The sequence below is a fragment of the Oncorhynchus mykiss genome, chromosome 26, assembly GCF_057628025.1.
Source record: "Oncorhynchus mykiss isolate SJ-2025 chromosome 26, ASM5762802v1, whole genome shotgun sequence".
NCBI lineage: Eukaryota > Metazoa > Chordata > Actinopteri > Salmoniformes > Salmonidae > Oncorhynchus > Oncorhynchus mykiss.
In genome coordinates this window covers 32,953,629-32,969,856 of record NC_143047.1, presented here as the reverse complement: position 1 = coordinate 32,969,856, position 16,228 = coordinate 32,953,629, and the positions used below count along the sequence as shown (strand labels likewise).

Below are 16,228 nucleotides of genomic sequence, written 5' to 3'. Positions count from 1 at the left end.
ACCAGGCCAGGGATGTTACACTCTTGACACAGTGGGTCAGGCCAGGGATGTTACACTCTCTGACACAGTGGACCAGGCCAGGGGTGTTACACTCTCTGACACAGTGGACCAGGTCACGGGTGTTACACTCTCTGACACAGTGGGCCAGGCCAGGGATGTTACACTCTCTGACACAGTGGGTCAGGCCAGGGATGTTACACTCTCTGACACAGTGGGTCAGGCCAGGGATGTTACACTCTCTGACACAGTGGACCAGGCCAGGGATGTTACACTCTCTGACACAGTGGGCCAGGCCAGGGATGTTACACTCTCTGACACAGTGAACCAGGCCAGGGATGTTACACTCTCTGACACAGTGGACCAGGCCAGGGATGTTACACTCTCTGACACAGTGGGCCAGGCCAGGGATGTTACACTCTCTGACACAGTGGACCAGGCCAGGGATGTTACACTCTCTGACACAGTGGGCCAGGCCAGGGATGTTACACTCTCTGACACAGTGGACTAGGCCAGGGATGTTACACTCTCTGACACAGTGGGTCAGGCCAGGGATGTTACACTCTCTGACACAGCGGACCAGGCCAGGGATGTTACACTCTCTGACACAGTGGACCAGGCCAGCGATGTTACACTCTCTGACACAGTGGACCAGGCCAGGGATGTTACACTCTCTGACACAGTGGACTAGGCCAGGGATGTTACACTCTCTGACACAGTGGACCAGGCCAGGGGTGTTACACTCTCTGACACAGTGGACCAGGCCAGGGATGTTACACTCTCTGACACAGTAGGCCAGGCCAGGAATGTCACACTCTCTGACACAGTGGACCAGGCCAGGGATGTTACACTCTCTGACACAGTGGACCAGGCCAGGGGTGTTACACACTCTGACACAGTGGGCCAGGGGTGTTACACTCTCTGACACAGTGGGCCAGGCCAGGGATGTTACACTCTCTGATACAGTGGGCCAGGCCAGGGATGTTACACTCTCTGACACAGTGGGCCAGGCCAGGGATGTTACACTCTCTGACACAGTGGGTCAGGCCAGGGATGTTACACTCTCTGACACAGTGGGCCAGGCCAGGGATGTTACACTCTCTGACACAGTGGTTCAGGCCAGGACAAGGAAGCTCATTAAAGATGCAATTCCCTTCGCCACGCTCCCCTCCCTGTCTTTGATTGGTTGGTTGATTGCTCCAGCCTCTGCATAGTCCCTGGGTACCACTGGTGTGCTTACTGTGTTCTCTATGGAAAACTATCAGTGAGTTCTATTAATCAGTCAACTAACTGGCAGAGATGGTTTCCACCATTGGATTTCAAAGACTGGTACTGGCTGTATTTCTGCTATCTACTGTTCATATCTCACTGTGGTAGTTGGAGAATACAACAGCTCTTAAGAGTGTGTGTGTTCCCACCAGATGCCATCTGAGCTGTCCAGTTGATGAATGCAGACACTAGCCGTAGACTACACCCCCTTACCTTATCCAGTGGGTATCTCAGGGGTGGTGGAAGTGACGTTCAATGCTTGAGAAGCAGGAACAAACTTCATGAGTAACAGACAACAGACAAGACAGCCAAACCTGCTTTATATTCTTCCCTCTCAACTTTCATGGGACCAGTCATATGTTTGTTTCCGTCAAAAAAGTGAAGATTAGAAATAGATGAACCCGTATTGTCGTAGTCAGGGGTTAGATCGGAGGGAGTTGGGTTTTACATCCATAGAACTAGATTGAGTTCTATTTCATGAATATTTGTTCTATTGTTCCACCACCATAGGGTTAGGAAGGAAATGTGTTGTGGGGGTGATTTCTGTTAACATTGACATGACAAAGGCCAGAAACCTTTAAGGGATGCATTCACCACTCACAATTCCCCAATTCAACCTCTTGTTTCAGTTTTTACAAGTTTTCTCGGCATGGTACCTATCCGATAAGGAACAAAGAGGCATTGGTAATCCTCACTCATCTTCTCTGGCTACACAGAGAGATGGTACCTATCCGATAAGGAACAAAGAGGCATTGGTAATCCTCACTAATCTTCTCTGGCTACACAGAGAGATGGTACCTATCCGATAAGGCACAAAGAGGCATTGGTAATCCTCACTAATCTTCTCTGGCTACACAGAGAGATGGGGCTGACAGGCTGTGTTTTGATTCTTTGGCCCTGGAGCCCAAAGGAAGGCTTCATCAGGGGTCCCATGTCATCGAGACCACTGCAGTTCCTGTGTGGAGGCAGTCTGAGCTTCTGAAGTTTCCAACACAGACCTCTTAAGATGGAGGAAAGGGCCTGCGATGGTTATGGGGTTCCATCCATCATAGCCAATCATCCCCATTGGAAGCATAGCAGCAGGAAGTGTAATATACCATTACAGATCCCCAGGCCGTAGTCAAGTTTAGGGGGGCCGAACGGCCAATACCGGGGCTTGGTGTGACGAGTTCCTTTCTGTTTCAATGGATCCCTTTGTTGCTCATCAGGTACAGTCACATGGCAACCCTGCATAAGGAGAGGAAGATATGGAGTGGAAGGGAGGGGTTCTGGGGTTCATGAATTTATGAGTATTAATATGCACCTCCTTGAAGTGTCCTTAGGTGCAAAGGTATTTTAGGAGAGAACTCCGTTCTTAAGTTGTTTAACACTGAGTGAACATGCACCATTGGACCTTATTGAATGTGTTTTGGTGTTGGAGCACATATAAAATAAACTCACAAGGCTTCTTTCAGTCACAAGGCTTCTTTCAGTCACAAGGCTTCTTTCAGAGGAGGAGTGCACATGTGCATTGCAGCACCACCCATGCAAGTATGTGAGAAATGCTGTGGTTAACGGCTCCAGGGGTCTTGTAAAGGTGGGCTGGAGGTGGTCTGGTCGGTAGGTGGACATGGGTCTTTATCAGCTGCTCTGAGAGAAAAAAGTCAGGTCTGTGCTCCGGCATAAGGAAACAGTGTTCCGTCAACGAACGCCTCTCTGAGCAACTTCGTAAAGAACACAGGTAGGCAAACACAAGTAATCCTGCACACATGTACTGACGTACTCATGTGCCATTTTATCTCAATGGCATGCATCATACACACACACACACACACACACACACACACACACACACACACACACACACACACACACACACACACACACACACACACACACACACACACACACACACACACACACACACACACACACACACACACTCAATCACACACACACACACACACACAATCACACACACACATGGTTTTGTATTGCTATCCTTGTGGGGACAAAATAATTGATTCCTATCCAACATCCTATTTTCCCTAACCCCTAACCCTAAATCTAACCCTAACCTAACCATAACCTAACCATAACCTGACCTTAACTCCAAAGCTCTAACCCTAAAACTATACCTAACTCCTAACCCTAAAGCTAACCGTAGCCTCTATCCCTAATTATAACCCTAACACTATACCTAACTCCTAACCCTAAAGCTAACCGTAACCTCTATCCCTAATTCTAACCCTAACACTATACCTAACTCCTAACCCTAAAGCTAACCGTAACCTGTATCCCTAATTCTAACCCTAACCCTAATTGTAACCCTAAACCTTAAGCCTAAAATAGCATTTTTCCTCATGGGGCCTGGCAAAATGTCCCCACTTGTCCAAATTTTCCTTGTTTTACTATCCTTGTGAGGACTTCTGGTACCTACAAGGATAGTTAAACAAAAATGCACACACACACACCAACCTGATTGGCACATCATGGTATACTGATTGACCCATCATGAACAATGATCATTACTTAAAGTTTGCATGGTGTTACTATAAAACATGCCCAACCTTCCGGCATGTTCCTCGTATAAATACAAGTGCAGTCCAAAATCAACTCCCTGAAAGTCGCACTTCATACAATTATTTGCTTTTCTTTTTTCCCCTGATCTCATGAAACCTCTGTGTCCCCTAACCCTGAAGTCTCCAACCAGAGGTCTCTGCTGTCCAACATGAAACAGTATAGACTTAGGCATAGCCATGTCTGAGCCCCACAACACAAACGCCCCAGAGACTTAGGGAACATTACAACTCATTAGTTCTCACTGTTTATGGTTTTTGTTCTGTATCACTTGATTCAAGTATTATTTAAGTTGGATCATTTGGCGAAAACATTGAGTCTGCTTCGAGTCTCACGTTTCCATATACAACAGTGGAAGTGAGTTTTGTGTCCAATAAGGCCAAGCGTATTCTGGCAAATAATAAAGATCCTTCAACATCCTTAATTAGTTCTATATCAATTTCATCATGTATTCACACATCTCCTGGGAGACTCGGCCAAACAGAGTGGGTTGGCAGCCCTATAGTCCATGACCAAGTGACCAGGAGCAGTATGTATCAAGTGTCTCAGAAATGGAGTGCTGATCTAGGATCAGGTCCCACCTGCCCATGTAAACTTTTCATTATGAAAATTACATCAAATCTTTTCACATCCAATATTTTTCAGAGCTGATCTGATTGGTCAAAATACCAATTATTGGAAAAAATATCAGAATTGGGCTGCCTGTGTAAACGCAGCCTATGAGTAGGAGTGCTGATTAAGAATGGGCTGCCTGTGTAAACGCAGCCTTACACGCTTCTTAAATACGTCCCCAGAACTCCAGTCTGTCATAGTTCTGTCTGAGTCCTGGACCTGAGTCTTACAACAACACTACTAACAGCTAATGAGCTGAGTGAACAGTCCTGCTACAGTAAATGGGAACCATTGAGAGGCAGCTAACACCAGGAGCCCTCATTCTACCCTGGAACCTAGCGACACAGTGTTCACCATTCAACTGGAATCAAAATAAATACACAGGGCTTTCAACAAAAGAAGCACTGAAGGTTTTCTAACAGAGCTTTTCTTTGGGAGTCAGCTTCCCACTCCAGCACACTTCACAGTGTTTAACCCCTAACAGATTAGATCTGCTTTGATTTCCCCTTGGACTACCTGGTCTGATGGCTAATGCAATACCCTCCAATAGAGGGTATAATAACTTGTGGTCAATGGAAAATAAGGCCCAATTGTACAAAAAACATGCAAGTGATCAACTGTACTGAGTGTATCTTCTCGACACCAGTTACACTGTAGATGAAAACATTCACTGTCAAAAGAAGGGGGAAAATCATCAAAACATCAATATACTACAATGCTAGTGACAGTGGTTCTACATCCAGCTTTGCAGCAGACATAGCTCAGAGGCCTTGGCTCCAGTCATAATAAGCCCATTCATTTCATTGCGAGTGTAAAACACCCTCTTCTCCCCTCTGAAGCTGCAGTAGAAGCACTAGCTGTAAGAGACTGTCTCAGTGCACAAGTGTGGAAGGGAAATGGGACACACTCAGCCAATAACAGGGGTTGTAACAGCTGTAATAGCCCCCTTTGACCTCCTCCTTTTGCCTCCGGGCCTCCGGTCACCAACTACTTCTCTGATAGATTTCAGTGTGTCAAATCGGAGGGTCTGCTGTCCGGACCTCTGGCAGTCTCTATGGGGGTGCCACAGGGTTCAATTCTTGGACCGACTCTCTTCTCTATATACATCAATAATGTCGCTCTTGCTGCTGGTGAGTCTCTGATCCACCTCTACGCAGACAACACCATTCTGTATACTTCTGGCCCTTCTTTGGACACTGTGTTAACAACCATCCAGGCAAGCATCAATGCCATACAACACTCCTTCTGTGGCCTCCAATTGCTCTTAAATACAAGTAAAACTAAATGCATGCTCTTCAACCGATTGCTGCCTGCACCTTCCCGCCTGTCCAACATCACTACTCTGGACGGCTCTGACTTAGAATACGTGGACAACTACAAATACCTAGGTGTCTGGTTAGACTGTAAACTCTCCTTCCAGACCCACATCAAACATCTCCAATCCAAAGTAAAATCTAGAATTGGCTTCCTATTTCGCAACAAAGCATTCTTCAATCATGCTGCCAAACATTCCCTTGTAAAACTGACCATCCTACCAATCCTCGACTTCGGCGATGTCATTTACAAAATAGCCTCCAATACCCTACTCAACAAATTGGATGCAGTCTATCACAGTGCCATCCGTTTTGTCACCAAATTTGCCCCATATACTACCCACCATTGCGACCTGTATGCTCTCGTTGGCTAGCCCTCGCTTCATACTCGTCGCCAAACCCACTGGCTCCATGTCATCTACAAGACCCTGCTAGGTAAAGTATCTCTTATCCCTTATCCCTTAGTATCCCTTATCTCAGCTCGCTGGTCACCATAGCATCACCCACCTGTAGAACGCGCACCAGCAGGTATATCTCTCTGGTTACCCCTAAAACCAATTCTTTCTTTGGCCGCTTCTCCTTCCAGTTCTCTGCTGCCAATGACTGGAATGAACTACAAAAATCTCTGAAACTGGAAACACTTATCTCCCTCACTAGCTTTAAGCACCAGCTGTCAGAGCAGCTCACAGATTACTGCACCTGTACATAGCCCACCTATAATTTAGCCCAAACAACTACCTCTTTCCCTACTGTATTTATTTTATTTATTTATTTTGCTCCTTTGCACCCCATTATTTTGATTTCTACTTTGCACATTCTTCCACTGCAAATCTACCATTCCAGTGTTTTACTTGCTATATTGTATTTACTTTGCCACCATGGCCTTTTTTTTGCCTTTACCTCCCTTATCTCACCTCATTTGCTCACATCTGTATATAGACTTGTTTCTACTGTATTATTGACTGTATGTTTGTTTTATTCCACGTGTAACTGTGTTGTTGTATGTGTCAAACTGCTTTGCTTTATCTTGGCCAGGTCGCAATTGTAAATGAGAACTTGTCCTCAACTAGCCTACCTGGTTAAATAAAGGTGAAAAAAAAAAAAAATTACCAATGTGACTGACTGGGTTTTAGCCTGTGTCTCCTGTACGCCACATGAGGCCAGTTTACGAATCACACCAGTGTGGGTCACCAGCCCTGAACTGGGATTGGACTAGTCTAATGTACTACATACAAATCATGGATGGACCACTGGAGACCCAGGGAAGGAACATCTGCCCTATTGAAATTATATTAGTGGTAGAAGACTACATATACTCAACGACAGCAGATAGATCTACTTGTTCATAAACCGTGCAGTATTGACAACAAGCGACTGTACCAACTGTGGTTTGAATCACTGTCAATATGTTCTGTCTACCACTAAAACGTATAGCTTCTCCCAAGAAGGTGTCACTTAACAAAGCCAAAGTCCACACGAGGCGTGCCTGCTGAGCCTTAATTCAACTGAAAGGTCTGACTGTTGTGGTTTAAACCATTAACATAATTCCATAATATTTCAGTTGAGTTCGTTTCCTCTCCAACCTTGCTTTCCAGACAGTAAAGCAAACAGCACAGGAGAGAGGGGCAGTAGGTATGAGAGAGAAATTAGAGAGAAGGTGAGAGCGAGTAAGGGGGAAAGAGAGAGACAGAGAAAGAGAGAGAGAGAGGAGGGGAGGGGAGGGAATGACAAACTGGTCTGATTTACTGTACTCACTGTACCAGAGGGGCTTGTGAGGGAGCTTTGTGTGTTCTTCTCTCCTGCTCAGCAAGGCTGCCTGGTGGCTCTGAAGAACGTGGTATTTTGCAGTGAAAAGAGCTTCTGAATGAGGGGAAATGTCCACTGGTCCCAAAGGGTTTCATCTGAAGCTGCCTCGTCAATCAACCCTGTGTCAACTCTGTTACAACAAACTCCTCTATCTGTCTATCTGATCAGTGACTGACTCTATGGCTGATAGTAACAGATAGGAGACCTGTTCTGTCAGGGCCTGGGGTAAATATCATCTTTAGGATTTTCTTCCACTACTATAGTATCGGGTATACAGTTAGACAAAGGGTTCCATAGGGTTCTTCGGCTGTCCCCATAAAAGCACCATTTGATTCCAGGTAGAACCCTTTTTAGTTCCAAGTTCCTTGGAAAAAGCTTCTACATGGAACCAAAACGGGTTCCTCAAAGGGTTATCCTACGGGGACAGCCGAAGAACCCAATTAGGTTCTAGATAGCACCTTTTGTTCTAAGAGTGCAGGACATTGACCTGATTTGCCTCTATGCAATGTGTTTCTCTCAACAGTTCCTAAAACAGGGTTACATGTGGAACACATGATGTAAAAACAGTGTGTTACGTGGCTATGCCTCTCCACTCTGGACTAATTATGTTATTAAAACATAGTTAATCCCAGTGCAGTATATGTCCGTAATTGAAAGGAAAGTAATGGCGGTTACTGTGACTTCATCTACAGTCTAGAGGAAGGGGTCTCGTTGTAGCCTTTTAAGTTCATGGTCATCACAATCCTTTGGGATGACCTCACGGTTTATATTATACCCATTGACAACAGGCAGGGTTTTCAGTTATAAAACAGTTTGTGAGGACTTGGTGTTGTTTCCAGGTGTAGCACTGCTTTTAAGAGGTGAGCACATTATTCCTCCGTCTGAGTCAGCTGGTTCTAACCATCACCTGTCCTCAACTGTGTATTTCCACCTCACTTTTCCTAAAGTGTCGGTTTGCCCACAACTCTGACTAATATTCCAATTACAACATGATATAAATGTACATATGACTAGTCCATTTACAGCACATGGAAAATGTGAATAATGCAACTGTAGCTAAGGTCAGTTAGTCGTACCTAGCTTAAGGTCGAGCACTGACGGCCCAGTTCCTGAGACCTGAAGTAATTGAGCCCCCAGCCCGAACAATAACAGCTGATGGGCAACATTTTTATAGTGGAAAAGCATTTTGCAAAGTGCAAAAATGACCATAGACCTAAAACCACATTCACATCTGGCAGCATGATTTCATTGAGAAACATTACTTCAACAATGTGCCATATAATTAGACGTTTATTTATGTATTGCTCAGTTTACTAAACTCCAGTTAAATAATCACCTCCTTACAACCTTATAGCATACATTGTTGAAGAAAACGTTCAAATGTAATAAGAGTGTGAGATTATAATGAGGTTTACGGTACTGTTTGGACAGAAAGGTTGCCTGGTTTGTTCTAAGGGTAAAACACAAACATTGCACAGAAGTGAGTGATTCAAGTCAGAGCATTTCGCACAAACTGTTAAGAAGAGTAAAATGTCACCGTAGAGGGTGTATTTAAGAAATAAGGCCCAAGGGGGTGTGGTATATGGCCAATATACCATGGCTAAGGGCTGTTCTTAAGTACAATGCAACGTGGAGTGCCTGGATACAGGCCTTTGCTATGGTATATTGGCCATATATCACAAACCCCAGAGGTACCTTATTGCTATTATAAACTGGTTACCAATGTAATTAGAGCAATACAAATAAATGTTTTGGCATACCCGTGGTATACGGTCGGATATACCACGGCTGTCAGCCAATCAGCATTCAGGGATCGAACCACCCGGTTTATCATTTCAAAATATGCCTACTTTCAGTATGACCGGTTACGGTTAGAGCTAGTCCCTTGGCGTTTTGCTTTTGTAAAGGATGTCACGCTGCATGCTTAGCAAGTAGTACCTCCCCTAATCGGCTCATAGCGAGACTCGAACTCAGACTTGCAAACACACGTAACCGCCCTCCTGAAGCATTCCGACTATAAAAGGTCTTCTTCAATGGCACAAGCAGCAACACTGAGTTTCACACATCCCCATCTGCTACACTGTTCATTAGTGAATACTACAGGAAAATACCTGTAGTAGTAAGGGGTCACATTAAGCATTTGAGTCACAGTGAACTGTGTTGGTAAAACATAATCAGAGCAGATGACACAGAAACCTAAATCTCATTGAATTATTGTAAATGCAGGTGTTGTCTTTTCCTGTTATTCCTTTTATTTGTGCATTCAGCTCTTCCTTTTATGTTCTGATGTGAACATTGTATTGGAGGAAATCTAAGTCTGTCCCTTGGATTGGTGACACAGTGTGGACATACAGGCCCGCTGTGGGATACCAGAACCGCCCCTTACGAAGTTGTCTCCAGGCACTTCAGTTACACTGTTCAGCTTAAACACATGTGAGACAGATCGGCCAAACACACCGCTCCCCAAACCTTAAGTCACATTCAACATTCCCCCCATTCCTGCATCCCTTGACTCCCTTCACCTCCTCTTCTGGGATGCTTTCTTCCAGAAAGGGCAGCAGGAGGAAAGAGCAGGTAAGCGGGTGGGGCAGGAAACGCTGTTCCCTTACACGGCCTCAGTCATACATGAACATGACACACCCTGTGGGTTGTTGGGATGGCTGGCAATGTAGAGGCTGCTTCCTTTGGAGTCAGAAACCTAATTGGACAGGGTCCTCTGTGTTAGACTTGCCAGCAACTATGAAGGTTAAGAGAATTAATGAGAGCAAAAGACAGTAACAGAATAACCGTGGATGGAGGACAAAGGATGAAGCTGCCACATAATAAAATTGATCCATTTTGCACACAAGAAATAAGAATGTAAATGTACTCCTTTCACAGGCCATTTTCTCCAATACAATACAATGGTCAATAAGTCAAGTCCATTATTGAATGCAATCTATTATCAGCATAACAATTAAGACCAGACAGAATGCTTCCTATCTCTCTGATTTGGTCCTGCCGTACATACCTACACGTACGCTACGGTCACAAGACGCAGGCCTCCTAATTGTCCCTAGAATTTCTAAGCAAACAGCTGGAGGCAGGGCTTTCTCCTATAGAGCTCCATTTTTATGGAACGGTCTGCCTACCCATGTCAGAGACGCAAACTCGGTCTCAACCTTTAAGTCTTTACTGAAGACTCATCTCTTCAGTGGGTCATATGATTGAGTGTAGTCTGGCCCAGGAGTGGGAAGGTGAACGGAAAGGCTCTGGAGCAACGAACCGCCCTTGCTGTCTCTGCCTGGCAGGTTCCCCTCTTTCCACTGGGATTCTCTGCCTCTAACCCTATTACAGGGGCTGAGTCACTGGCATACTGGGGCTCTCCCATGCCGTCCCTGGAAGGGGTGCGTCACCTGAGTGGGTTGATTCACTGATGTGGTCATCCTGTCTGGGTTGGCGCCCCCCCCCCCCCCCCCCCCCCTTGGGTTGTGCCGTGGCGGAGATCTTTGTGGGCTATACTCAGCCTTGTCTCAGGATGGTAAGTTGGTGGTTGAAGATATCCCTCTAGTGGTGTGGGGGCTGTGCTTTGGCAAAGTGGGTGGGGTTATATCCTTCCTGTTTGGCCCTGTCCGGGGGTGTCCTCGGACGGGGCCACAGTGTCTCCTGACCCCTCCTGTCTCAGCCTCCAGTATTTATGCTGCAGTAGTTTATGTGTCGGGGGTCTGGGGTCAGTTTGTTATATCTGGAGTACTTCTCCTGTCCTATTCGGTGTCCTGCGTGAATCTAAGTGTGCGTTCTCTAATTCTCTCCTTCTCTCTTTCTTTCTCTCTCTCGGAGGACCTGAGCCCTAGGACCATGCCCCAGGACTACCTGACATGATGACTCCTTGCTGTCCCCAGTCCACCTGACCGTGCTGCTGCTCCAGTTTCAACTGTTCTGCCTTATTATTATTCGACCATGCTGGTCATTTATGAACATTTGAACATCTTGGCCATGTTCTGTTATAATCTCCACCCGGCACATCCAGAAGAGGACTGGCCACCCCACATAGCCTGGTTCCTCTCTAGGTTTCTTCCTAGGTTTTGGCCTTTCTAGGGAGTTTTTCCTAGCCACCGTGCTTCTACACCTGCATTGCTTGCTGTTTGGGGTTTTAGGCTGGGTTTCTGTACAGCACTTTGAGATATCAGCTGATGTACGAAGGGCTTTATAAATACATTTGATTTGATTTGATTCGGTGGATAAATCTTCACTTAAACAAAATTCCATAACGTGTCATTTTTTGTAATTGCATGTGTTGCTATTTCCTGCCCCAGTGAGCATTCAGTGGTGCCACAGGAGGGAGTCTGGACCTGAAAGGGTTTTTCTACTCTTTTATCAGCACGTTGGGATCCATTTTGATACCCCTGTGAAACAAGATATGAGTAATGAGAAACAGCGAGAAAAAGGGAAGTGGGTGATTTAGTCACATTAGGCCGGAGTTTGACCTTTCACCTCATTTATGCTGAGAGGAATGACATAATAGAGAGAAGGGGACACAAGATACATGTTTCTGCTATACATAAGAGGCAACAGAGCTATAACTGTAGCACTATGTACAGTACACCACATACATAATCCATCATTGACTTCTGTAGCTGCCAAAATGAATTGGGTTCCCAGAAACATCATCCAACCATTCCAAGCAGTGCCCTTTTCCATGCACCCAAGAGATGACATAGTTTTTTTCTCCATTTTACAAACCCAGATGGTTTACTGAGAACAAATATGAATAGGCCTACTATGGTGACAATTCCTCATCATAAGGAGTCAGTTGACCAAAATATAATCAGTGGGTTGGTGCCCTCTAAACTAGGTTAATTCAGGTGGTTGCCTCTGAAGTTGATACCTTCAAGTCTTTGAAATGCTATGGCCAAAACAAATGGTATGGAAATATGACTAGGCCTATATGAATAAATCATGTAACTTATGTCATTTGACCTATCTGGATCATTTGACTTGTGTCTTGCCGTTACCTAATTTCACTGGGAACAAGAGTTTGGTGTCATGAGGTAGCAAGTTTGAATATGTTTTCTACATCCTCCCCTTCACTCACTACATCACCCCCCCCCCCCTCCCCTTCCAGGTTTGTTACAGCTAAACCTGCTCCGGGTGTGAAAGTGGATTCTTTTCGCTCTCCACACTCGCGCGGCCCATCGTCCTCTACCGCTCGTGGGCTGTCACTGGGATTTTAAACTGGTACACGCGACCATCAACGGGACAAGAAACATTTACGACAGAAAACTCACTGAGAATAAACGTTCCTCGAATAAATAAGAATTCCAGAATAATTTACTTTTTCTGCAGGTGCAGTTTTTATCTTTGAGCTGACGGATCGCGGAGAGAGTCTGCATTTCTACAGGTGAACAAAACGTAATTATTTGGTTCGGGGTTATCAAATTGCAAACTTAGCTTTGTGCTGTAGTGTATTGTCCACGAGCGCACATAATTAATCATCTTCACACTACCTAAAATGACGCGCAAATCGTGCGTGCCGATAATGCAACCTCCTAACCAAGACTAATCTACACATTAGCTATCTGTAAAGATGCCGCCCTACTCCCTCCTCTATGTTTAATATAACACACATACATTCATTATTCATTTCGGTTGCCTATGAAGTTTGTTCTATAGAAAGTATTTGAATCTGATGTGTGCCACAGAATCTATTTGACTCTAGCCACAAAATTAAGGAAATTAGAAGGGGGGAGATTTTCGGTGTGCCGAAAGTACTATTATAACATAATAGTATTTTGGGGGGGTGCTTATATTTGTCCTGTTACACACAAATGTGTAATGGGAATGTGATTTTTTGCATATCCCAACCCCCCCTGAGACACCCTGAGGGAGTGGGGTCACAGCCAGGGATGCCATTGTACAGTACCCCTGGAGCAACTAAGGTTAAGAGCCTTGCTCAAGGGCACAGCAACAGATTTATATGTTTTTCTCCTTGTCAGCTCTGTTATTTGAATCAGCAACCTTTCGGTTAGTGGCCCAACACGCTAACCTCGAGGCTACTGCCAACCCTAAATGTGATAGATAAATTAATCTAGTCCACTTCCCTCACCTCAGCCCCACCTAACAGTTAGCCTAGCTAGCGACCTCGTCAAGAGGTTTGGACCTCTTAGTGTAACTTTTAAGGTGTTGGGACTGACAGTCAGATTGACCTGTAGATGAGTCCCAGTCAGGGCTATTCACCACATTGGTGTCAGAAGTGGGATGGCACCTCGGTGCAGCCATCCAAAGCATGTCCCATCAGTATGGACACAAGGGACTTACAAGAGTGAAGCGTTGGTACACGCTTTCTGAAAGAAGGGGTATTCTGTATTGACCTAGTACATCACCTATCCTTTTTACATCAGCAGTTGTCAAAATTACAAAGTGCTTTACAGATACCCAGCCTAAAACCCCAATGAGCAAGCAATGCAGAGGCAGAAGCACAGTGGCTAGGAAAAAACTCCCTAGAAGTCAGTAACCTAGGAAGAAACCTAGAGAGGAACCATGCTTTGAGGGGTGTCCACTGTCCAGTCCTCTTCTGGATGCCTAATGAGTGACTTTGTTCCAGGCATTCAGACCTCTTGGCATAATGATGAAGGTGTAGGACATAATACCATGCTGATAGTGTCTATGCCTTGTTCCTGTTCCACACTACTGAGCTGAACCTGGTTCAAGTCTCCATGATGGTGTGAAACAGGTAACAGTGCAAAGAGCCTATAATGGGATGAGTATAAGCTAACCTTGCCTGGTACCTGCAGATTTGCCTCCATGATGCCAAAGCTTGAACACTGTCATGAGTTTCACCAATGATGGACACTGCTGTGCCAATGCTCGTCAATGTCCAAGCAGTCATCATCGACACAAACGCCAAATGAATTGACAAAATGCTCTCTAATGTGGTTTCTGTTCGATTCTAATTTACAAAAGATGTGTCCCTCTCGCTTTCAAAATCCTATATTCACGATGAGAGCTCTGATCCAATCAGTGTGTTAGTCAGCAGTAGCCATCACTTCCATTAGCTATGGACCCTAACTGCTGCCATCATGTCTTACACTGCTAGCTAACCTCTCTACCTGAATGTGAGCAGTGTTACCCTGCCACTGGTCTCTCAGTGGAATGGAAAAGGCCTCCAAGTGTTTACATTGGGCCTAATGTTGTCAGAGCTCCTATAATACCAGCTTCAGGGGGAACAGACCGGGTCTTATGGGCCCCAGCCTCACCGGGAATAGACCGTACCACACCAGCTCAATGGAAACACTGTGGGGGTTAGCTGTTAGCACGGCGCTCAAATAACCTGGCGGCTAATGAACTGTCACTTTTTTTCTCCAAACAAAACGTTTTTAGTCCCTGTTCGCCTGAAAAGCCCTGGCCCTGCCAGGTTTGAACCTTGATTCCAGGGTTGGCTATGTCTTTCCATGCACGTACCAGTTATTAACTCTTTGCTAGTGGTTGATTTTTAGATGTCTGATTCTGTTAAAGTTTATGGGGTTTGACAGTATTGAAAACAGCTATTCTCTTCATATTGACCCTACTACACTGATTCAAGGAAGCCAGCAATATGTTAAACAATGATTTCATTGTTATGCAGCTCAAGTTTTTCTAGAATGATGGAGCTTATATGATGACCCTGCCTCTTTTTGCACGTACTGTATTAGATCATAGAGGGAGAATAGAGACAGTAGTTACCTAACTTAATGGGGGATGTTAGACAGGGTTTGAGACAGGGAGATAGTTGAGAAGGCTGAAAGGTTGAGGTGGACTAATGCATTGAACCCTCATCTCTAGGGGCTGTATGTGGTTTGGAGGTGTCAGTGATACCGCTAGATCAGCCTCTTGCACTACTGTCCCATAGTGTCTCTTAGAACTCCTCCGCACCACATGTATCATCATGTCACAGTAGAATTTGCAGGGACGTGCAGAATCCATGGGCTCTGCCAGAGTGGGATCCCTCTTTACCTCTCTACTGGACAAATCTTGGCTGTCCTCCTGGGAGGTTATCCCAGGACAGTGGTCTAATACTGGGATTTTTCCTGTCCTGCTGAGAGGTTATCCCAGGACACTGGTCCAATACTGGGATTCTTCCTGTCCTGCTGAGAGGTTATCCCAGGACACTGGTCCAGTACGGGGATTATTTATTTCCTCCTGAGAGGTTATCCCAGGACACTGGTCCAATGCTGGGATTCTTCCTGTCCTGCTGAGAGGTTATCCCAGGACACTGGTCCTGTACTGGGATTATTCCTGTCCTGCTGAGAGGTTATCTCAGGACACTGGTCCAATACTGGGATTCTTCCTGTCCTGCTGAGAGGTTATCCCAGGACACTGGTCCAGTACTGGGATTCTTCCTGTCCTGTTGAGAGGTTATCCCAGGACACTGGTCCAATATTGGGATTCTTCCTGTCCTGCTGAGAGGTTATCCCAGGACACTGGTCCAGTACTGGGATTCTTCCTGTCCTGCTGAGAGGTTATCCCAGGACACTGGTCCAATACTGGGATTCTTCCTGTCCTGCTGAGAGGTTACTCCAGGACACTGGTCCAGTACTGGGATTCTTCCTGTCCTGCTGAGAGGTTATCCCAGGACACTGGTCCAGTACTGGGATTCTTCCTGTCCTACTGAGAGGTTATCCCAGGACACTGGTCCAGTACTGGGATTCTTCCTG

The 16,228-nt window shown here is 45.5% G+C and overlaps 1 protein-coding gene across 4 annotated transcripts in view; it reads left to right on the top strand.

Moving 5' to 3' along the window:
- Positions 1 to 12,658: 12,658 nt before the first annotated feature.
- Positions 12,659 to 16,228, top strand: part of LOC110506142 (aggrecan core protein) — a 33,184-nt gene continuing 29,614 nt past the window's right edge. For all 4 annotated transcript variants that reach the window (XM_090222746.1, XM_090222745.1, XM_090222743.1 and 1 more), the window contains exon 1: positions 12,659 to 12,936. The gene's annotated coding sequence lies outside the window, so the exon portion shown is untranslated. The remainder of the gene's footprint in view (positions 12,937 to 16,228) is intronic.